This window comes from Adiantum capillus-veneris, chromosome 6, assembly GCF_014529385.1.
Source record: "Adiantum capillus-veneris isolate H3 chromosome 6, ASM1452938v2, whole genome shotgun sequence".
Taxonomy (NCBI): domain Eukaryota; kingdom Viridiplantae; phylum Streptophyta; class Polypodiopsida; order Polypodiales; family Pteridaceae; genus Adiantum; species Adiantum capillus-veneris.
In genome coordinates, this window is record NC_140936.1 from 155,644,293 (window position 1) to 155,669,162 (window position 24,870).

At 46.4% G+C, this 24,870-nt stretch overlaps 1 protein-coding gene across 5 annotated transcripts in view; it reads right to left on the reverse strand.

The window, feature by feature from the left end:
- The window catches only part of LOC147456546 (protein ZINC INDUCED FACILITATOR-LIKE 1-like), a 238,449-nt gene that overhangs the window by 114,355 nt on the left and 99,224 nt on the right, over positions 1 to 24,870 (reverse strand). The gene's annotated exons all lie outside the window — the stretch shown is intronic.

Genomic DNA, 24,870 nt, shown 5'->3' on the forward strand with positions numbered 1-24,870 from the left:
GAGGCCTTGGATTCAACGGTTGGCTTCTCTTTTCCCCTTTGCGGAAGGACCAAACTGAGTGGACTTTTGACTCAGTGTTGGAGTGGCTACAGACACAGGCCCTAGAGTTATCTCATCATTGGATACCTAGGGGTTACAGACATGCTTCAGACTCTTTGGCCATTCGCCAAGTTTGCTGTAACACCTCTAGACGCAGCAGGATGTAGACACATTGTGGTTTACTTTTTTGTTGATACGCAGTGCCCGCCTTGGTATGTAGACATACATGAGGACTCCTGGACAGAGGAGGTTGCTTTATCAATGGCTCGGTCTACTTGGGCTTAGGCTAGGCACTTTTTGCAGTCACGCTTATCTCGAGGACGCTTAGATGCAGATCACTCCCCATCCAAGCCAACCACGAAGATAGCACATTTAGCTGTTGCGGCAGCAGCTGTTCTCTATCGCTCCCGATGAGGATCGTCACATGAAACGTACAGGGATTAGGTGGGCCCCAGTTTCAGCGTCAGAAGAGCAGACTACGTCAGGAGCTTAATGATTCCTTGTGGGAGGAGAGATTGACATTCTGATGCTACAGGAGCATCATCTGTGTGAGAGCCCCATCAGACGTTGTGGTCAGCTGCTTTTGGACCTGGAGGCATCCAGGGCGGGTATGTATGACTATTGCGGATTCTTTGCAGCAGTCCATTGTGGACAGAGGGATTATTGTGCTAGGCAGGGCTCAGTGGATTACTATGCAGGTTCAAGGTTGTCTTGTGGGATTCCTAAACATCTATGCACACAATGTGGCAAGTACACGAGCAGAGTTTTGGTCACAGATTGTTGAGTCTCTGCCGCACGCAGAGCTAGGGGGTGACTTCAACATGTTGGAGGACCCCTCTTGACACGATTGGTGGTAGCCATGCTATCATGCATGGAGTTGAGCTGGCAGCTTGGGAGAGGTTTTGTATGACTGAGGGTTTCGGATGTGTGGCAGCATTCTAGCTTTGTGAGACCCCCAGACAGCCTGGCCTTCTCTCGTTCGGACCGCAGAGTAGGCGGAGTGAATCTATCGCGGATAGATCGCTTCTACACTAGTGACCACTTCTGTGACTCGGGTGGGACTGTTGGCATTCTGCCAGGGACTTCCTTTTCGGACCATGCACCAGTGATCCTTACAGTGACAGATAGGCAAAGGAGGGGGAGCACGATGCTTCGCATCCCTGAGAGGGTCTTGCTGGACTCTACACTCAGAGAGCAAGTGGAGACTCTACACTCAGAGAGCGAGTGGAGACTCTTTGGACAAAGAGCTTAGACATGCAGGATTTTCCTGCTGACAGAGTGGCCTGAGGACTAGCTCAGCTTAGTCGATTCTTTCTTCAGGAGTCTTTGGCTCGCTTGGCTGCAGCGAGAGAGGAGCAGCGTCTCCGACGAGGCATTGCTTCCTTGCAGAGGATGCAGGAGCAGCATCCAGACAGTCCTTGGTTGGAGGAGCAGTTATACAGGAGGCTCGCACAGAGGAGAGGTGCCATGAGTTTGCTTTCCATCGATAGGCATCTCAGTGGACCAAGGTGGGTGACAAAGTGATAGGTGCTTTCTTTGAGACAGTGGGACCTCTGCATTCGCATGCCAAGGTCAAACAGTTGAGGCGGCCCAATGGGTCAGTTGCTTATGAGCAAGAGAACATGCGTGTAGTTGCTACCGAGTTCTACCGCGATTTACTGTTTGCAGAGCCTCAATCGGAGCGCCAGGATGCATGCAGAGCAGGTGTAGGCACAGGTGCCTTGTCTTGTCACTGAGGAGATGCGTCAGAGGCTTGAGCTGCCCCTTCAGCTAGAGGAGCTGCACACGGCTCTTAGTGCACTCTCCCGTAGCTGTGCAGGTGAGGATGGCTTGACTCCTAGTTTATTCTTGGAGTACTGGGACTTGCTTGGCCCGATCTCTGTAGTGCTTTTCAGTACATCCTGCACACAGGAGAGATGCTTGACAGCATGAGTGAGGGCCTGATCTACCTCATTCCCAAGGAGGGTGGCTCCTTGGATGAGATTCGACAATGGCGCCCCATCACCATCCTCAACTCAGCCTACAAAATTCTTGCCAAGGCTCTGAGTTTGAGGATTCAGCCACTTCTAGAGAGCATTATACATGGGACTTAGATAGGTTTTATCAAGGAGCGTAGTATCCTTGACAACATCTTTACTTTTTGGGAGGCTTCTGCCGTTGCGCAGCTCCGTGGTGAGGATCCGGTGATCTTCTTCTCGCTTTTGAGAAGGTGTACGACAGAGTTGATTGGGACTTCCTTGAGGGCACTCTACGCAAGATGGGCTTCTTAGATGCTTGGATCAGAGGGGTGTCATCTTTGTACAAACAGTCCCCTCCTCCTGTCTATCAGGAGGAAGTTGTTACATTGGAGCTCCGCACGACTCTCTCTGGAGGGCAGGGTTGTAGTGGCCAACCAGGTGTTGTTGGCTACTATGTGGTACATCACTTCTTGCTTCTCGAGTTCTTGTATCAGCCAGGTAGAGAGGCTAATCAAGAACTTCCTTTGATCAGGGCGTAACACTCAGATAGCCCAGGCCAAAGTGGCTTGGCAGGTCATCACTCTTCCTTGTTCTCAGGGAGGGCTTGGGATCATAGACCCAGCACAGCACAGCACAGCACAGCCCTTCTTGAGAAGTTTATCGTCAGAGGACTTCTTCCAGGTGAGGAGCCCTAGTAGGAGTTCTTGTTGCAGCGGCTTCGTGCTAGGGTGCGTCAGGCTGGAGGCCCCTAGCGACCTTCGACCAGATGGATTTTCACAGAGATGTGCAGAGTTGGCTTGAGCAGGAGATTGGAGGACCGCTTTAATGTGAGTTTGCTATGATCTTGGGAGCATCTACGGCGAGGCCTAGAGCAGCGTCAGCCTACTTGCAGCACGGAGGAGCGCCTGAAACAACCGCTTGTTTGGAACCCCATGGTTAGCACTCAGAGAGGACACTTGGTTGGTAGTCGGCTTCAGGGCTCTCAGCTCTAGGGCATGCGAGGGGTGCAGAGCATGTGTCAGGACATCGCAGAGGCAGTACCAGCGGAGTGGCTCACACCTCTCGAATCAGAAGCGCCCAGATGGATGGGAGCCTTCACAGAAGTGGAGGTTCTCATCTAAGTTCGGGCTAGCTCAAAGACTGTACCCTCCCTGTTTTTCGAGTTACAGGGTGAGAGACGCTTACATCGAGTTGCAGTAGAGGCCCCGCAAGTGGTAGAGTGCTGTTTTCAAAGGATCCGAGTGGTGGGCATCTGTGGGAGGACTTGTGTCATCGATCCTGACCCAACAGCTCTTGAGATTCGACACTGGCGATGTGGGCTTGGGAGAGCTATCCACTGGCACGAGTACAGTGGGATCCTGGAGAGTGACTTTGGAGAGACCCTTTCTTTCTGCAGACCACCTAGGTGTCCCTTTCTTTCAGTACATTGTTCAACTGCGACGTCACATACTGGCAGCACAAAGAGAGGCTCGTCTTGCATGCAGCACCTGATTCGCAAGAGGAGGGTCTCGCAACTGAGTTCTTGATAGCTTTTTGGGAGAGGTTGTGGGACTCTAGACAGCCGAGGCGAGTCACTTTGTTCCAGTGGCTGGTCGCACACAGAGCTACAGCAGTTGGGAGCTGGCTTGTACATAGTGGTCTCTCGGCCGTATGTGCAGCTTGTGACCATCTTGTGGAGAGTCCACGTCACTGTCTTTGGGATTGCGCTTTGGCACAGCAGGTGTGGCTTCGTGTCCTTCGTGTGAGGATTCTAGGTACTAATCCTTTATTAAGTACTTAAACTCATGATTAAGACTTAAGAAACTGAACTGAACTCAAAGAAAGACTCAGAAGACTCTGTGTTCGATTGATTGAATGACTTGACTTGTTAAAACTGAGTACAATAGGCTCCTTATATAGGAGACGAAGAGACACAAATAAAAAGACATGTCTCCTGGTGAAGAGACATGACTTTAGACGTAAAGACACATCCTTTCGGCGAAGAGCTGCAACCATTGGACGAAGAGTCGCACCCTTAGAGCAAAGGGGTGTGACCGGTCATCGAAGGAGTGTGGCCTTTGGCAAAGAGGCACGTCTCTTGGGCGAAGGGGTGTGACCATCCAAGCGCAAAGGTCCTCCTTGGCATGGCACTTCGCGTATCTGCAACTAGGAGTAGATGTATTGCTGTTAACATAGTCACAATCGTGACATTCCCTCCCTCTCTAAATAAAATCCAGGGTAGTTGTCGAAACTCCGGGAGAAGGAAATGTATTGTTGTTGTGCTTCTGCATCCAAAGCTCTTTCTGTTAAGTCCCAGGTCATGGCACTGTTATTGACCATGACTATTTTGCCAAATTGAAAACTAATCATATCTGCAACTTGATAAGTGCCTTTGTCAAAGTCTTTTGTAACTTCGAGCTTTGTCCAAGAAAAGATTGAATCTGTATTTGCTTCGAGTGAAATTATTGGTAAACTCACTTGAGTTGTATGTGGAGTGATGACCACTGGTTGGAAATCTGTAAAGTATTCCATTGGTTTGTTTAAAACAGTTATATCCTCCTCAGGGGATGTTGTAGACTGAGACAAAGTAGTGTTTGGAGGTATATCCATCTGCAAAGGCTTTTCTGTGGAACAAGTTGTGTCCAAAGATTCATTTACAGCGACTAAAGTCGTGCTGCAAGAGTCTGTCTCTGCTTTATCCTTTGCACCATTGAAGGCAAGGACTGGAGTCTTCAAGTTTGAAGAAGAATCTTCATTCACCAAGGTATTTGGTATCTCTTCAGAAACGCGTCATTTACGACCGAGTACTCGACTATGGTCGGATATATGTGCCACTAAGTAAGCCCATCTTGATATCGTTGATGATCTGTTGGAAGCTTCATATTGCTGCTTCTGTTGCTGATGATTCCTCGCACGAAGGTACTTTGCGTTTAGTTGTCTTTGAGAAACCATGCTTTGGGTGAGAAAATTTCGGTTCCGAAGGCTTATGTTTGAGTCGACCACCACTGAAGCGTCGAAAGAAGATGCCCGTATTGTCCGAGAAGCTGTTGGGTAACTCCGAGAAGAGGTTTGCGTCTGCATCTGATCCAAGCGAGTATGAATCGATGCGAGGCTTGTTGAAAGTGCAGCCATCTACGCTTTGAGAACTACTATCGGGTCCTCTGGCATATCATGGTCGTTGCCATCTTGTGATCCGGTCATGCTGACAGCTAAGAGGGAATATCGTGGTGAGGCTAGAAAGGTATACATGCCATAGCGGGAAGGGGTGCTGGCTCTGGGATTGAATCTGGCTCCGGAATAATTATTACTTAAGGTGTAGGAGGATTGTCCGGGAGAATAATGACGGGAATCTCATCTATGTATGACAGATATGGAATAGCACGTCGTATGCGTCATCATCCATGAGAAGGTCAAGTGCGCGATGCGTAGTGTGCGGCCAGAAGAAATGATCGCAAGAAGGCCAACGCTGCAAATTTTGTTGTGATGCTGGTTCGTTGCGTGGAATCATATGTAGCCATGCTGTATAACTTGGTTAAGTTTCTTTTTTTTTTAAATGAAACACCTCTTATGGCCGGTCACCCAAATTTGGGGAGTCTAAGCACTTTAATAATTCAAAAGCTTATGAAGGGTCAGCCAGCCAGCGTAATAACCCTCAGTGTAAAAAAAACTCAGCATGCTCATAAGGCAGCCAGCGCGGAAAAAATTTCAGCAAGCACAAGGTAATCAGCCAGCGTAAAAACTCTACGCACAATGAAAAGGCACACGCAAAGGGCAGCCAGCGTAAGATTTCAGCGATTCGTGAGGAGACGCCTGGCTGAAGGGTGTGCGTAGGGAAGAGACATGCGAAGAGTCACGAGAGGGTGCGATCTTCTGCAGGGGGTGCAAGACTTTGGGCAGCCACCAGCCGGTAGAGGTGCCAAGAGGTGAGAGGGTGTGTCCCTTCACCAAGGGGTGTGTGCCGCTTCACCAAGGAAGGAAACACATGCGGAACGAGCACTTGCTACCGGGCCATGCCTGTAGAAAATCATCAAGCACGTGAGCTCAAGCTTCGGGTAAGAGATGCACGTCATCTTTCTGCAAGGCAATGTTTGCTTCGGGAGCGGGTAAGGTTAAGTATGCCGACTAGTATCCATCAAGAAAGCCCACCTTTCTTCTGCTTCCATTCAACTGCGGGAAGGGGGGGAGAGGGTAGCGGCGAGGGTGAGAGGCTCACAACCTTTGGGTCCCGGGAAAAAAAAATTTCTCTGATACCACTGTGAGGATTCAAGGTACTAATCCTTTATTAAGTACTTAAACTCATGATTAAGACTTAAGAAACTGAACTGAACTCATAGAAAGACTCAAAAAACTCGGTGTTTGATTGATTGAATGACTTGACTTGTTGAAACTGAGTACAATAGGCTCCTTATATAGGAAACGAAGAGACACAAATGAAAAGACACGTCTCCTAGTGAAGAGACATGACTTTAGACGTAAAGACACATCCTTTTGGCGAAGAGCTGCAACCATTGGGCAAAGAGTCCCACCCTTAGAGCGAAGGGGTGTGACTAGTCGTCGAAGGAGTGTTGCCTTTGGCAAAGAGGCACGTCTCTTGGGCGAAGGGGTGTGACAATCCAAGCGCAGGGGTCCTCCTTGGCATGGCACTTAGCGTATCTGCAACTATGAGTAGATGTATTGCTGTTAACATAGTCACAATCGTGACTCTTCGGCTGATGCCAGCTCTTTCCATGGCTCCGCAGTTTACTTGGGGGCAGCTGCTTGGTCCACTCTCACGGGCCGGGCACTTCAGTTTGAGCTATCTTTCACCAGCAGGATGATAGTGATGCTGGGGGAGCGACCTACACTCCAGCCTGCCACAGAGCTTACTCCACAGGAGTGGTGCAGTGAGAGAGAGGAGTGCTGGGAGCTCATCACTGGCCTGACACTCTGGTTCATCTGGCGGGCCCGCTGCTTCCGCATCCTTGAGGCTCGCCCTGTATCACCGGAGAGATTGTTCGGGATCTTTAGAGCTGATCCATGCTCTCAGAGGACAGTTTGAGAGACTCCAGGGCAGCTTCGACCGCATGCAGGAGCGCAAAGAGGCTTTCCTTCGACTCCGGCACCCTGGGTCTTTCTTCACCATGGTTCGGGGTGTGCTCAGATGCCACTACCGCCCACCTGTATGGCTCTTTCCTCCTCCCATCTCTTGATTTAGCCTCATTGTACATATGCTGTTTTTTCATTGGGAGAGTCTCCCCATCAGGATTGTTATAGTCCTCTCTTGTAGAGGTGGTTGTAGCCCTATGGGCAGTTTCATTAACTAATAGAAGGATCTTTTTCTCAGTATTAAAAAAAAAAAAAAAAAACATGAGGGAATTCCGTGCTTTCCACACTAACCATAGTACCCAGAATTTATCCCAACCGAAAAAGTATGCATACAACCGAAGCAAAGGCAGAAGCACTCCAAAGATCCAAAAAAACTTACCAAATTGTGATCCAACAAAACGCGAGCGAAGAGCTGAAGAGATGCTATTTAGCAACTGTCTCGTACGAGAACAAGAACACAAAAGATGCGATATATTCTCAATGCCTGCACCACAACGAATGCATCTCGAAGAGGCCAATTCCCTAGAGCGCAGTAATTTGCCAGTGGGGAAAACCCCAACAACACTCCACATAAACAATCACTCCTTGAGAGGTAACTTAGCATGCCACACTTTCATAACTTTACTGCGCCACCAAGTAACATTCTTATTCATATTCCATACCTTGTTAGAGTGTTCTTGGACCCAGGAGGACGACTACAAATGATAATACACTTTCTTTGCCGATATCGAACCAAGAGAAGAACCAGCATAGAGCCAATCACAAATTCGATGTCTTCAACTAGCGGCGGGATGGGAGATACAGAATCGACCAACTCCTTAATAATGTCCCACATGCATTTGTAGTGTAACCCAAGTCCAAGGGTATGAGTAGCCTGTCTGAACGAGAGCACCCGTCCTTCACCGTCGATGACGTCTGCTATCCTGTCAATACCTTTGTGGGAGAGAAAGTAGGCTTGTCTAGGAGAGCGTTGAATAAGAGTCTCAGCAAAAAATCTACTCCAGTCGAAGTGAATTTCCACAGACCTCATCTCTACCATTCCACAACAATTCTGTCATGACCACCTTCCAATCCGCCACTAGACTGGAAGCAAAGGGACATCCCGAAATTGTAGCTTCAACTTTACCAAAAACCACATCCCAATACGACGATTGCCAATGGCTGAAGGCAAACGTAGAAACCGCATGAGAGCACAAAAACGAAAGCATCTGCGTCCAAGGCTGTTTTTGCTCAACCAACACCAACAACAAAGTAGCCTTCCTTGTTGTAACATGAGAACACAAATGAAGGATATTCATGCCACCACAACGTTTTGGAGTACAGAGCTTATCCATCGCAAGAAATCGCAAGCCTTTTTTGTGAGAGGAAGTGGACCAAAAGTGCTCCAGAATCCGAGACATGAAATCCCGAAGACAACGCGGTGGCCAATGCAACAATGGTAGGAAAAATTACATGTATGCCACCAAAATAGATTACACTATTATGAGCTTTACATGGAGCGGCCAAGTAGACAATTTCCAATACTGCAATTTAGATCTCAGTTTATTCTCAACCCATTGCAACAATTTCGCATTGTTAACCGACCAAGCCAACGGATAACCAAGATGTTTCACAATTTGATTAGGCTTCACTATCTCACCTGGCCATAATAGAGCATGCCAATCCATTTGATGCAATTGCAACAATTTAGATTTTCGGAAATTCACTTGCAGACCTGTAGCCAACCCATAAATATGCAACCAACCCATAAATATGCAGAGCTTCCATTGTACAACGAACATCCTCAGGATGATTTCTAGGCCAGAACATGGAGTCATCCGCATACGCTTGTGCCACAAAATGATCATGAGCTGGCAGTTGCAGTCCATGTAGCCGACCAGATGCTGTTAAGGAGTCTAAATACAACAGCAGATGATGTGTAGCAATAGCATACAACATAGCACTCAAAGGGCATCCTTGCCTGACCGATCGACCAAGGTCCCATAACTAAGTCAGTTCACCGTCAAGAATTCCGGCAGATTGACTGTTTTCGTAAAGAAAATAGACTACCTGGCGCATCCTGGGCCCAAAGCCCAAAGCCGTCATGATCTGAGCAATGAAGTCCCACTGAACAATGTCAAATGCTTTCTCTATATCAATCTGCATGATAAGCACATCTTATCCAGTATATTTTGCATATCAATTCCAATAAAAGCATTGGCAATATTATCCATAATTTGCCTACGAGGAATAAATCCATACTGAGCCGGATGTGCCAGACAACAAATGGTCAGCAACACGAGTAGCTATCATTTTCCACAACAACTTGTAAACGACCGGCATAAGCATTATTGGTCGCCAATGTGAAAAGTGTTCACACAATGCTTGCTTAGGCAACAATTTGACCAGTCCTTTTTTCCACTATTGCGGCAAACATTGCGCGGTCCATGCATGATTTATAATGAAAAGGAGAGGCTGCTTAAGGGATTACCAAAAGCAAAGAAAAAATTCCACCGTAAGTCCGTCCCATCCACGCGATTTCCAGCGACCAAGATACAAGAAACTGTCGTGCAATTCATCCTCAGTAAAACTTGCCTCAAGGGTTTCTACATCATTCATTGTCAATATAGGATGTACATACGACAACAGCAATTGTCTAGCTTGCAAAACCTCAATCGAGGAGGCTTCAGCTTGGCAAAAACACGTTGAAAATGATCCACCATTGAATCCGCCAATTGACCTTTCTTGGTCATCCATTGCCCAGTTTCATCTTTAACCCTTTTGATAGAGGCAGAAGTCCTCGAATGATGCAAATGCTTAAAGAATTGACGAACAACCTTTATTCATTAAAGGGTATTGCCTATATCTAATTTTCAAGTTTTCTCTTATCATTACGAATCAACGAGGTTTTAGCTATGCATAATTCCTCTTGTTTTGAGCCAATAAGCCTTCTAGTATCTGCAAGACTTCCCGAGGCTTGACATATCGCCTTATCTTCCCACACTTAACTTCTCAACTGGTACATGTACCACGAACCATATACGCATGACAAAGCGATACCAGGCCACATCCACAACAATAAACATCTGAGAGACAAGTGGAGGAATTACTGCTTCAATCAAAGTTCTAAATGTTGTATGTGAAAGATATGCATTATTAATATGCAACAACCGCTTACGAAGGAGCGAGTCGTCTATATCTACTGCCTCAAAATAGACGTAGAGCCGAAGAGGAAAATGATCTGATAAGGTGAAAGAACGATCAATCCTCATATAGCAGGCAAACATATCATATTGCGGAGTGCCCAGTACATACCAACGATCCAAACGTGCTCTATATCCATTATGAGTGCTCTATAACCCCGCTCAGAAGAGTGCGGTTGGCCCATAGATCTAGGACACCCGTATTACCGACCATGGCATCCCAAGAAGAGCATTAAGAGCTCAACATATGCGAATGACCCGTTGTGTTGTCCGTGTTTGCAGGTGCATTATTAAAATCCCCTCCCCAAAAAGCATGCGAACGCCAAGGATATTTGACCAACTCTTGTCAAAGACAACTTCGTTGTGCTGAGGCAGTATAAGCATAAATACCAGCAAATTCCAGAATATTTCCTTGGACAAGACATTGAACTACAATCCAACACCCTGCCGGATCATTCATTATGTGCTAAAACCGGCTGCAGTTCATGACTAAGCAATCCAAAATCCCGCATAATACGAAGATTGACCTACAAACTCATGTTGATTATGCTCCTGTAACACCACTATAGCTGCTTTATTTGTATGTATATATTGCCAAATTAACTTCCACTTGTCGTGGTTGCATAAACCGCGCACATTATACGTAAAGCATCTAAGAGGAGAATGCTCATCAAGTGGTATTGCCCATGGGCACATCCGCCTCCATACTAACAGCCAATGAAGCGGACTCCATATGCATTCCTTGGTAGGGATTCCGATGCAGAGGCAACGACCCAGATGTCGGTCCAAGAAGAGTATCTTTATATGAGTGTACCACTCTGTCTCACGCTTCAATGAGTGACTTATGATCATGTGATGTAGATGTGGAAGATCCACCATTTCTCGCATCCAGAGCAGGCACATAATTTCTTGAAATAGGCGAAACACAGGGCTTAACTGGCTTCTTTGGAGTTTGCCAACCATCAGTAGAATCCGTCATTTTAGCTTTACCCTTGATATCTGTCTTTGTAGTAGGATGTACATTAGGCATGCTTTTATTTTGGCCTGCATGCTTCCATTAGCATCCCCCATCTTTGGTCTCACAAATGCAGAAGAGGGGGAGGCAACATGGGTTCTAGATGCCGGAACAGCGGAAGGCGGTAATTTCAGCAAAGATTCCTGGCATTCAGACTGTATATGGCCAAATTTTCCACAACCGAAACATGCACCTGCAAATTTTCCCCATTTGAGTTTAAACGCCTTTTTGCCTACCATCGGATCACCAAAGTCAACAGTTATTCCTGACGGCGTCGCCATATCCATATCCCACAACACACAAAATATATTGAAATTAGTATCCAAATTTGGGGGGTATATCACTTTGCCCAACTGAGCAGCTAGGAGAGGCAAAAAATGCTTCGAAGTTCGTGGAAATCCAACTATTTCCACCCAAACTGGGCACCTATGTCAAATCAAGCTCTGATAGTCTTTAGTAAGCGCCCAAGGCAATACATGTGTCATTTGCATATTGAAAAACAAGGGCGACATTTCCAATAATTGCGAACAAGCTTCCATGTCTGCCAGTAACACCTCATTAACGCCAAGGGCACCAAAATACACTCCTCGGACAGCTTGTCTTTTCAACAAGAAATCAATTCATTGACCTACATCCTGTGCCGAGGGCATCTTGCCAGGGAAAAACAAAATGACCGCATTCAACGCATACTGTGCTACCGGATCCATAAGCTGCTGAACCGGAATAACCACTTGGTAGCTGGCTGCTGACCTTCCCAAGCATTCCCAACATCAACAAAACCCTCTGACAAACACTCTTTGATGATATTTGGAGCATCCATCGTGGAAAGATCCACCTGTTTCCTACGCTTATATACAGCTTCTTCTGCCATATCTAATCAACACTTCACTTTCTAGAGCACACTCTGGACTCACACCCACTCAATATATTTATATACCTTCTTTTTTTTTAATTAAGGCTTTGTTAGCAAGGACTTTGCTGAACACACCGACAAAAAGAAACTCTTGCTAAAGTAAATACACAGACACGCACACTGTCACTCACACGAGAATCTGACAGAAGGGCCGCGTGCAGGTGAAAATCGTCTTCGGCCACCGGCGCGCTTAAAAGGCCTGCGCAGTGTAGGAGTTGCGCACGACTGGGTCGCGCGACAAACGAATGGCAGAAGGATTCACTACACCCGAACCCAACCGTCACTTCTTTACACCCCCACACACACGTACACACACAGAGGAAGGAGGCAAAATCCACTAAACTACTCTGTACAAAATCCCTGCAAGACGCTCTGTACTTCAAACCCCTTCAAGTCTGCATACATGTAGGACTACCCAACAGGCTTTAGCAGCAAGATGTGTCAAGGCGAAATAGCTTGGTGCAGACGCTTGTGATCGTAGTCTGGGTGCGGTCTTAATGCAAGAAGGCCATGTCATTGCTTACGAGAGCCGATTATTCTCAAGGACGGAATTGACGGCACAGATTTATGAGAAAGAGCTTTTGGCAGTTTTCCATGCTCTTACTCAGTGGCGGCACTACCTACTCGGAGCAGATTTTACTGTTTTTACAAACCATCAAAGTTTACGCTACTTGTCACAGAAGCAGCTATCGGAAAAACAGATGCAGTGGGCGAACATCTTGTCACAGTTTCACTTCCAGATTGTCCATGTTCAGGGATAGAAGAATTTGGTGGTGAATGCTTTGTCTCGAAAGCCGTTGGTTTTGGCTATTTCCGCGATACATCATAGGAGCTTCAAGGATATGGTCGATCAGTATGCCACAGATATAGATTTTACAGATATCTTACATGGATACGGGATGGGGAGATAGTAGCGAGATATTCCATTCGGGATGCCTACTTGATGAGGAAAACCATGTTGTGCGTCACACAACCGTTGAGGGAAAAGGTTATAACCGAATGCCACTGTCCACCTTTTACGGGTCACCGCGGCATTGCTACCACCTTGAGAGGAGTAGAGAGATACTTCTTTTGGCCGACACTCAAGAAGGATGTGGACGAGTTTGTGCGCAGGTGCTTGGTATACCAGAAGGTCAAGTTTGCCACGCATAAAGCACAGGGATTGTTACAGCCTTTGCCCATACCCACTTGTCTCTCGGAAAGTATTGCAATCGATTTCATTCTTGATCTCCCAAGAACACAGAGTGGTCATGATGGTATCTGGACTATTATTGACAGGTTTAGCAAGCAAGCTCATTTCATTCCAATGAAGAAAACAGTCAAGCTGGATCACTTAGCGAGACTGTTTGTGGCCCAGATCTTCAGATTACATGGCATGCCGGAGACGATTGTCTCCGACAAGGACGAGTTTGTTTTCGAAGGCAATTTAGGAGAACATTGGCACGCAGTTGCAATTCTCATCATCTTTCCACCTGCAGACTGACGGGCAACTCGAGATTGCCAATTCAGTGGTTCTAGATTTATTGAAGTCTTACATTTCTGATCAGAAGACTCAATGGGGACATTATTTACCTTTGGTGGAATTTGCCTACAATAACATGATACACTCTTCGACAGGGAAGGCGCCATTTTTAGATAGGTGCTATGAATGTTCCACCCTTCCTAAGCACGAAAGATATTTGAAGTCGATGAGTACACGCTCGACTTGGACATGGCTTTTGCCAAGGTCCGCGAGGCTTTGCAGAAATCTCAAGAATGACAGAAAAAGGCAGCAGATCGCCATCTTCGTGATCTGAAATTGAAGAAGAACGATTGGGTGCTCTTACGTTTTGCGAAGGCACCCCAAAGAAAGAAAAAGAGAAAGGAGAGGCTTTTTCCAAAGCTTAGTATGCGATACTACGGACCTTTCCAAATCTCCGAAAAGATTTCTCATGTCTCCTTCCGACTGAAGCTGCCCAAAACTTGGAGGATTCACAATGCTTTTCATGTGAGTCTCCTAAGGCCTTTTAAAGGCGATGTGCCCGAAGATGGGGAGCCTAATCAACAACCCGAAGTGGAAGAAAATGAGGAGATCCTTGTTCCAGAACATATATTGGCACATAAAGACAGAAAGATTAAGGGTAAAGTGATAAGGCGGTTTTTGGTTAAATTCAAGAACTATCCTGCATTGGATGCGAAGTGGATGGAGGAGGAGGACCTAGCAGATACTCCTCAGATTGTGAAACTTTACCTTGAAGCTTCTGGTTTAGCATAGCCTATTCCAATTGGAACCCCGAATTCAGCTTGGACGGAAATCTGGTGCAGTGGGTATGCACAAGAGGGAAGTTACTCCGCTCCTTTGTCAACAGATGCCACGAATTTTGAATATTAGAGTCACTGATGTTTCTTTGAGCTTCAGGGATACTGAGAGCTGACAGTATTCTGTTGTAATGACTTTATGAAATGGAATTCCCGAATATAAAACTAATTTGTTCTTGACTTGTTTTAAGTGTTGGAACTGATAGACGAATTGACTGCATCATTTTCGTATGAATGATCTCGATAGACATGGTTGCAATAGGGATTAGTCAATCGGGCATCTATGAGATCCTTAGTGGATCTAGATGCGATTGCTAATTTCATTGCCGATAAATCATGGTCTGAGATCCGAATGAATGTTTATGTGATTTGTCATGTGATGTCCTATGATGTCAAGTGATGTCCTGTGATATCGTGTGATGTGACTGTCAATTGGTACATGTGCTAGATGTGTGTTCCTAGTGGCGTCGGTACTAACAATCAGTGTCTGCTAAGACAGTTTATGGCTTCTATCAGAATTGCAAGCGTAATCGAGGGCGATTACAATGCTTTCAAGAGGGAGGTATGTCACAAACCTGTGACGTGGCAGCCAGTATGCATACACACACACCCCTTATCAGGAACAATCCCGAAAAATGGAAGTATGGAAAATGTTGACGTGGCCTGCTGTGCGGATGTGGTTGGCGTGGCTTGCTATACGGACGCCTACCATTTGCGGCAACAACTGTACGGAAAGCAGTGCGGGCCAGCTTTTGCTTTTAGCGCTGGGGAAAAGTTTACGTAAGCTGAAAGAAACTCTACGCTAAGGGTTGCTTTATCGAATGCAATACAGCAAGAGAGAGAAAGGACTTCATTCTTTTAAGTTGCTTTATTATTTGAAAGCCTATTTTAGGGACAATTTTTTATGGACAGCTTTTGGGGCTCTGCTTTTAGCATCCCTTGTAAACTCTTTAAATTGGTAGTTTGGGCTCTCACTTCTGAGAGCATCTGGACGCAGAGTGAGAGACCGAGTGCCTGCCTGCTCTCTTGTACTTTGAACACAGATTAAAATATCGAAAGGGGCCCCAGTCTTTGGGGCCAATATCTCTAGGCACGGAACTCCGCCTGGCCAATGTCGAATCAATTGTGAACTGTGAATTGTATTGAAGTGAATTTTTGTGGTGTAGTGGTAGAATCTCAACTTGGAGTGTCCAAGTCTGTTACACAATAAGTCCGAAGGGGGAATTCATATGGAGGGTGCCCTGGAGAGCGGCATGAGCTATACCAGACCATAGCCCTAGTCTCCTGCTGAGACCTGAGCTCTTCTAGCTCGCGCTTGATCTGTTCCAAAGCCTCATGATGTGGAGGCTTCTCCTCTCTAAGAGAGAAGGACCTCTCCTCTTGAAGAAATTCTTGTAATTTTAGAGCTTCTAGTTCCCTACGTAAAGAAGTCAAGGGGTCAGATGGACTTTCCAAGAGTACAAAGGCAATCTCTACCTGAGGAGAGTCGTTGAACAGCTTTATTGCCCCCTCTATCCTAGTAGCAATAGCAACAAACTCCTCCAGAGTGGTTTCAGATCGGAGACTCTCTAATTTTTTGTTGAGAAGTCTTAGGAAGAGCCTTTTGTACCCACTTCTTGACCATAAACTCACCTGGTTGTTGAGGAAGCTTGGCGACCAGAGACTTTGTTTTGGTCATGAGTTTTGCAAAAGTCTCATTGGGCTGGAGTATCTGGTTGGCCAACTCATCCAGAACCTTCTTTTGGAAGTCCCCTGGTCTGAAAGCTTCACAAAATTGTTGTCTTGCTGTGGCCCAAGTCGTAAAGTGGTTTTCTGTAACCTTAGGAAGAGCCTTCTGTACCCACTTCTTGACCATAAACTCACTTGGTTGCTGAGGAAGCTTGGTGACCAGAGACTTTGTTTTGGTCATGAGTTTTGCAAAAGTCTCATTGGGCTGGAGTATCAGGTTGGCCAACTCATCCAGAACCTTCTCTTGGAAGTCCCCTGGTCTGAAAGCTTCACAAAATTATTGTCTTAATGTGGCCCAAGTCGTAAAGTGGTTTTCTGCAAACTAGTTGTACCATTTATCTGGTAAGCCATCCAAGGTGGATGGGAAGAGTACTAGGTAGCGTATTCTCGGTTGAGGCCACGACCCCTGCAGAGGGAAACAAATCTCCCAACATGGCCGTCGGCATCCTCTGTGGAGAGACCTTTGAAAGTTGAAAACTTGATGTTCCCCTTACCGAGAATGCTTGTGAGCTCCTCCATGGCCATATGCGCAAGAGCCTATTGCTCAAGAGCTTGATGTAACACAGTCAGCGAGAACTTTACTGGGGAAGGTGACCGGGGAGGTGTAGAACTCGTTGAGCAAAAGGACATAGCAGCGTGGGAAGGTAGGGTTAATGGGGCTGGTGGACTTCTACTTGGCACGAAGGGTTGACGCTTCCTGTGGTAGTCCTTCAGAGAACTTAGTAGTGGGCTTTGTCGCTCCACTAGACTAGGGTGAGTGACTAGACCACCTAGCTAGACCTGGACGAGAGACGACTAGCCCAGGACAAGAGACTAGACAAGCAGGTCGAGGACTAAGCAAGTCGAGGGAAAACTGGACGAGACCAAGCTGAAGTAGGCCCAGACCAGTCGAAACCAATAGACTAGTACAAGAAGTCAAAACCAACAAACTAGTACAAGAGAGCTTAAACCAAGTAGCTCCTCGGAGTGAGATTTCAATTGAGGTCCCACTAGGCGTGCCAAAAATGAGAGCACCTGTAGCGGAGATAATGTGTCGTGCACTCTACAATGGGTGCTCCTCAATGCAATGTGCGTGAAATCTCACTCCAACAGAATGAAAACACTGAAAACAATGAATAACAGGGCAAACACAGTGACTCGACAGTAGAGCCTGAACAACATGGGACTCGACTAACTCAAATGAACCAGTACATACTCTGGTATGGTAGCACACACAGCTCTGGTATGGAAGCCATACTCTGGTATGGCAGCACACGCAACTGCACGCCCATAGCTAATGGGTACAATGGGGGTGTCGAGGCTCAAATGTGCAGGGATGGTGCAGACATGCAGTGCATGGACTCAAGACTGGAGACGCAAGACCTCGACCATACAAAGTAGAAATAGATGATGATCATAGCATCCCACGACTGGAACCAACCACACATATGTATCTCTTGAAGAACCACCAACGGCTAGCAAATATCCCAATCCAACTAAGCCTATCTCCAAATTGAGGTGGTGGTGATCTGGCCACGGTGTCCACTAGAACACCATCCCTATCACTTGCCACGTGCCATTGCCCAGGCGAGAGTCCATCCAGTGTGAACTCTAGCCCAACTGCAACTAACTGCTTGTCATGTGCCAGTGACACTGTAGCCCTGCTACACAATCACATGCTCAAATACAATAAGGATCCATAGAATGCTAAGTTTCTGAAGAATCACCCATTTGACGAGATCCATTCGGGATGGCAGGTGGCCAATCACTCACCTTTCAAGTCGGCAATGAAGCAAAAATCAAAGTTGAGTGCTGATAAGCGAAAACTGTACTAACAAGATGAGTTTGACAATGCGATAGAGCAGCATGTCAATAAAGCAGCGTAACCGCGAAACGTTTCAAGGCCGAAACGTTTCACCCTGAAACGCGGCGTTTCACCATGAAATGTTTCAATCTAAAATTAGAGCGCAGTGAAACGTGAGAACGAAACGTGCGTTTAGCGACTTTGAAACTTAAAACTATGGTACCTTGTTGTTAGTGAAACGTCTTGTGTTTCACTTGCTGAGCGAAACGTTTCAAGGCCCGAAATGTTTCACCTGTCCCAACCTGTCGAAACGCGTTTCATGGTGACGTTGCAATAAAGTAATGAAGGCTTCGAACAGCTCTTGAAAGAAAAGTCGTGTGGAAAACTATCCCGGCTACGTAGTCGGAAATCTACCTTCAAGGCAGTCAGCAGATCCAAGAAGCGTGTACGCTTTGCGAATGACCCTAGTTCATCTTCACCTTGTTGTTAGTGAAACGTCTTGTGTTTCACTTGATGAGCGAAACGTTTCAAGGCCCGAAATGTTTCACGTGTCCCGACCTATCGAAACGCGTTTCATGGTGACGTTGCAATAAAGTAATGAAGGCTTCGAATAGCTCTTAAAAGAAAAGTCGTGTGGAAAACTATCCCGGCTACGTAGTCGGAAATCTACCTTCAAGGCAGTCAGCAGATCCAAGAAGCGTGTACACTTTGCGAATGACCCTAGTTCATCTTCACCTTCAGATAGCTTGGACAGTTCCTCTTCCTCCGACTCCAACGAGGAGGACAGGAAGCATCGGAAGCGGGGAAAGACTCGAATGAGCAAGGAAACAAACGAACCAAGAAGAGCAGATCCCATAAAGAATCCCGAAAGCATCAAAAACATTCTGACAGTTCTGACGAGGATACTTCGTCCTTGGACAATTGTGATTTGGATGAGTCAATGTTTGGAAAGAGGCGGAGACACGAGTAATGATTGAGCCAGTTTGACCACCTTAAGAAGAAGGGCAGGAAGACCAAGAATTTTATAGAGGGCGGGCAAGAACTCAAATTTGACACATTTTCAGGCTATAAAGACACCCACAGAGCCCTTGCTTTTATAGCCTTGAGGGTGTGAAAAAGTATTTCTACTAGCCGAGGGATGTAGATGAGTTTGTACACGCTTGTTTAGTGTGTCAGAAGGTCAGGTTTGACAGACCAAGTCTACTCCAACCTTTATCTATTCCTAACCGACCTTGGGAGACTATAGCAATGGACTTTATTTTTTATCTTCCCAAGACTAAGTGTGGGCATGATGGCATCTGGACAATCATCGACCGGTTTAATAAATAGGCTAAATTTTGGCTTTAAATACCCTACCAACATATCAGAGCTTGCCCGAGGGGCCTAAACTTGACTAAAATAAAGCAAGACTCAAAGATTGCGCGAAGGTGCTGATGTAGCAAGTTGTACAGACGTTCCACGATTTGCATTGCCGACGTGGCAGGCCTTACGAAATTTTGCGATTTGCGCTAGGCTTGTTGGAGCGCCAGTTTTTGGTCCTATAGCTTTTAGAAGTGAAGCTTTTCATTAAACTGCTTTTGAATAGGCTAGGGGGCTTTATAAGTGTGCCCAGGGCCTCACTCCTGGCAAATTAGCTTGAGAGCATTGCCAGAGAGAGGACCGTCGGACATTGTACTTTGTGAAGCTTAACAATAAAAGAATACTGAGAAGGGACACGAGTCTTTGGGGCCAGTGCATTTGGGGCCAGAACTTTGTTGTTCCATGTCGGTTCTCCTCCTCTCACTCTCACTCTTTTCAAGTTTTGTTTAGTTTTTGCAATTTCTCGTGTGTGTTGATGTAGATCTTTGGCTTGGGGTGTCCAAGTCTATTTCAAAATCCCCATTGGCTTGAAGAACCTCGTGATTTGGGTTCTTGAGCTGATGCAATCAAGGTAGAAGCTGCTTGCCTTGATTTAGTTACTACATCAAAAACATCCCCAAGCATGCCTAGTCAAGATGTTGGATAGAATAGTCGAATTGACTAGATCCCTCTTTGAACAGTCACTAGTTTCTATCTCTAGTCCCATAGTACGATGACCATGGTTCTATAGAGTGCTCGTTATTCTTTAGAAACTTAATTCGTCTCTCTTGGAACACCGTATTTTCTTCAAGCCTCTATCTCCAACAAGATGAACAACGGCATGTCAAGTGCTCCTTATTCTCAATATAGATCGATGTACATGCATGGCTCCTCTAGCTATCCAAAGAAAGAAATGGTAGCAACAGAATATACTACTAATGATGATGAGAGAGAGAGAGAGGATGTACTATTAATCTTTGCAAAAGAGCAAAGGGCCTGTGGATTGGAAGTTATGATGCTCTCCTTGTTTATGTAATTGCATTAAAACAAGGTCAAAAACTTGTGACAAACTCACAAGGGCTTACCGCACGCACGCGCGGCCCGGGGGGAGAAGAGAGAGAGAAATGAAATGAAATGAAATGTTATATTAACGTCTTCAAAAGGCCATAATGACCTATGAGACCAATTTGTTACAACATAGTGAATCTGATACCATGTCTAGGTACAAAAGAAACTGGAACAAAATACTACTACTACAAGCTGGAACTATGTGAATGTGAACAATGACAGAATGGGGGGTGGAGAAATGGTGAGGATCCATCCTCATCTGCATTCTGAGTGTCGAGAGAGTATAGCTCGAATCCTCTGATGTAGTCTCTGTCTATGTTGTGTAGCTCCTCTCCTCAATCGTGGTCGTCTGGATCTCCATAGCTCCAATGCTCGGTCGATAAGAGTGCCAGTAGCGGTCGAGTGAGTCTGAGCCGAGCTCTGCGGTGGTGGCTGCTCCTCTGGCTGTCCCATATCTAGTGAAAAGAAATCTGTAATCTGTCTCTCGGACTGTCTCCCTCTAGCTCTCCCCAGTAAAGTGTCTCTATGTCTGTGTAACTCAAGTAGATATGGTCCAAGACATTTCTGATCCTCATAACTCATGACCCTAGATAAAGGACCAAAACCCTCTCTGAATAGGCAGTAGAAACGGGCCCCTATCTCATAGTACATTGTGCAATGACATATGTAATGTAGCTATGTCTCTGGCTCTATCTGGCATAAGCAGCATAACATGTTGTCTGTTGGTATCCCTCTGAATCTACCAGTCTCAATCTCGTGAGGATGTGCGTATCTGACCAATGGCACAACGCAAACCATGGGACATATGTGTGTCCATGTAGTTGGGTCGAATCACAAATCCATCTCCTGTGAGGTGGAGAAGATGCTCTCTATAGAAAGCCATCTTTGTGCCCAACTCTTGAGGCGGGTCTATCCATGTATTCCTGGTGTCCAACTGGAACAGGTCCTAACGAATGAGTAGTAATCTCCACCCGTGTAAGAGACAACGAGGGTGCGTACTGGAAAGGGGGCATCCTGTCCATGGTGAAGCCATGCGTCTAAAACCATGACGTCATCTGTGCGTACCAGCATGAATTGTCCCCCTGTAGCGCTAATTGTCTAGAAGACTCAAGGGCTAGTCTAGCATATCTGTCTCTAGTAGTATCCCATAAGTTGTGCGCAAAGGAGACCGATCTGGTAAGCACCTCAATCTCCATAGGGGGGACAGCTAGCTCTGCTCGAATGATAGTGTGAGGTATGGAGGCCTTGGCTCTAATTAGTCGAGAGATCATAGATACCAAGGGCCTCTCCATACGTCTCCAACCATCCTGGCCTACAGAAGGTCCCCATACTTGAACTACATACATCATAGCTGAGGCTACTAAAGTATCGAAGAGCCATAGCTTTGTCCGAGGTTCCTGGAACTGAACCTGCGAACACATCCTCTCCAAGCCTCCCAAGGCCACATAAGCTCTAGTCAATCTAGTCTCTGCTGCTCTCACCAAAGAAAACCTCGGCCCAGTGAAGACTACCCCAAGGTACGTGTATACATCTGTATACTCCACAGTATCATGACCGTATGTGAAAGTAGGTGTTGATCTCCTGATCCACTGTGGTGTGGTTTTACCAAGGTTTACAGACAATCCATTATCCTCTACAAAACTGTGTAATGCATCCAAATGTCGTTGCATACCCTCATGTGAGTCAGAGATCAACACAATATCATCAGCATATAACAACAATGGGATCCACCTCCCTGCCAGCTGAGCACCTCTATCGCTCTCTCTGTCAATGTATTCAGACACCTCATCAACATACATACCAATAGTGGAGTGAACTAAGTCAGATATCCCCTCCGGGGTGCATACATGTCCCATCACTGATCTTTATAAAGCCATAATTCCCCAAAAAATCAACACTAAGCACCCCCCATCTCCGGCAATCTGCACATCAATCAAGCTTTCGGTACCATGTCAAATGCTTTGCGGAAATCCACAAAGCTACAATAAATCCGTCTCCCATGTGACCTGCCCTCCTCAATGATGGCTCAGAGTGTCAGAATATGATCAAGAGTGGAGAAACCCCTCTTGAAACCAGTCTGACCCTTTGCCCGTACACCCTCACCCTTTGCCCAATTACTCAACTACTGCTCAAGAATAGATGCATACAACCGTGCCAATGTGTGTCCAACCATAATAGTGCGGTAATTTCCTCGCTCTGTAGGATCACCTGCCTTGTAGATAGGCAGAATAGTAGACAACCTCCAAGTCGCAGGTAATCCCTCACACATGACCTGATTGAACAATACTGCAAGAACCTCAGCCAGCATATCCGTAGCATGTATAAAGTGCTCCACTACTAGACCATCATGATCATATGCCCTCCCGGCCCTCAACATGTCAATGGCTCTCTTTACCATCTCACTGGTAAAGAAGGTGCTCGTAGGTGGACATGTTCTTTAGGATCTGGAAGGGGGTCCTGTTCAGGAACCATATATAACGATGTCCCATATTGACCCCACACATCAAGAGAAGTAATCACTGGGGGAGGGGAGTGCTCGTGAAAGAGTCGCCATGCCTCTCCCGAGTCTCTACTCAAGAACAAATGATACAAGTTTCGCTCCATCTGGGCCAAGTAAGCTCGTTTCTTCCGTCGCACAAGGCGTCGAAAAACAATCTGAGACTGTCTGTAAGAGATGACTCCTAAAAGAAGATCCCTCTGAAGTTGGGCTCTCATCTCTCTGCACTCATCATACCAACTATTCTGGGGCATGCTCCCAGAATGTCGCCTCCAATCCAGCTGAGTGTGTGGGTATGCCTTTGATGCTGCACCATGCAGTGTCTCAGTCAGTAAAGTGGTGCACTCCTCCACTGAGAGGCATGGGCCAGCTGTGCATAGACGATCCCAGATCTCCTCTATATAAACCGAGTCAATCTCTGGTGTAAATGTATAACGGGTATGTGACCTGCTTCCTGATGTCTGTGTTGTACTATACTAAAATGAGACGGACAATTTCAGGAGAGCATGATCCACTGCTACGCCCACTAGTCTGGCTCCCACTGTGAAATCTTGAATACAAGGAATAAAGCTCGGCTATGTCATAACACATTCTACTGTACTAGCCCCGCGTCTGTGTGGAAAGCATGTGAAACCTGCTGCTCCGAGAAATCGCTGTAAGCCATTAAGTATGGCTAACCCATGTGTAGTCTTCATCTTCATGAGGTATCTCCCATACTCTGTCTGCTCTCTATCATGTGAGCATCTGTCAAGCCCCAACTCACCCACATCCAGCTCTCTAAGCATCTCATCTGAAGTGTCATAGAAGACTGTCTGAGAGTTGCCTGTTCGGGCATTGAAATCTCCTAGAAGGATGATATCACCATCCCTAGAAAACTTCAATATATCATCATCTAGTATAGAGAAGGGTGATTGCCCTCTGGATGCAGCATATAAACGTACTGGGGGGGAAGTAATGTATGGAAATGTACAAAAATCGACCTCTGTCAGCTCTCAACCTCACCCACATGTATCTAGCATGATCATCTCTCCGTACAATATGTAGTAGTGGCTGTAACTCCTCTCTAAATAGCACTGCTACTCCTCCTAAGCCTCTACTCCCATGTCAAATCTCGTGACTGTCTTGTGGGTTGTCTCCCATCTGTACCCCGCCACATGTGGCATGAGCTGTCCAAGGGCCTGGTGAGTCTCTGAGAGGAATACAATGTCCCTGTCTCTGAAACTGTCCTCAAAGGCACCAACACCCAACCTCAGAGACCCATTACAATTCCAAGTAGCCATCTTCGGTATGGTCCCATAGGTCTCACACCGTCATGTAGAGTGCCGCTCTACAATCACCACCCGACCATCTTTGTAAAAGGCTATCTTCCCCTTGTCTCTTGTGGCCCTAATCTCTGGCATGACTTCCTGCATATGGGCAAGCTGTGAAAGGGTGAGGTCATTGCCAAGATAGACCCCAGTCTTCTTGAGGGTGAGCCTCTTTTTCAAGAACTCCTTCTTCGCCTCAATAGAGGGGAAGCGCAAAATGAGAGCCCTCTCTTTCGATGTATCCCCCATGCCTTCACTTTTCTTGCCAACTCTCCATGCTCTTGCATGTGTCGCTTTATCTATCCCCATTAGTACCATGAGCTCGTTCACTTCTTCATCGACTTGATCCCTATCTTTAAGGCCGGTGACTCTCACACATGTAAAGCCCTTGTACGCCTTCGTTGTTCCTCTTGAAGTGTCATGTTGATGATAGTGGGAGTGGGGGTTGATACCTCTTTTCCTTTGCCCTTCTTGGCGCGACTGCAATCCACTTCTCCGCCTCATCCACTTTCTTTTCGGGTTTTGGTGATCACCTCTACCCATGAAGATGTTTTAGCTTCTTGCTGCTTCTCCTCTTCCTTGATGGCTTGCATTTGTTCTTTGGTTACCTTAAGTTCTACCATCACTGAGGGTTGGATTTCTCCCTCTTCAAGTCCACCATTGGCTCTTGCTTCGGCTAG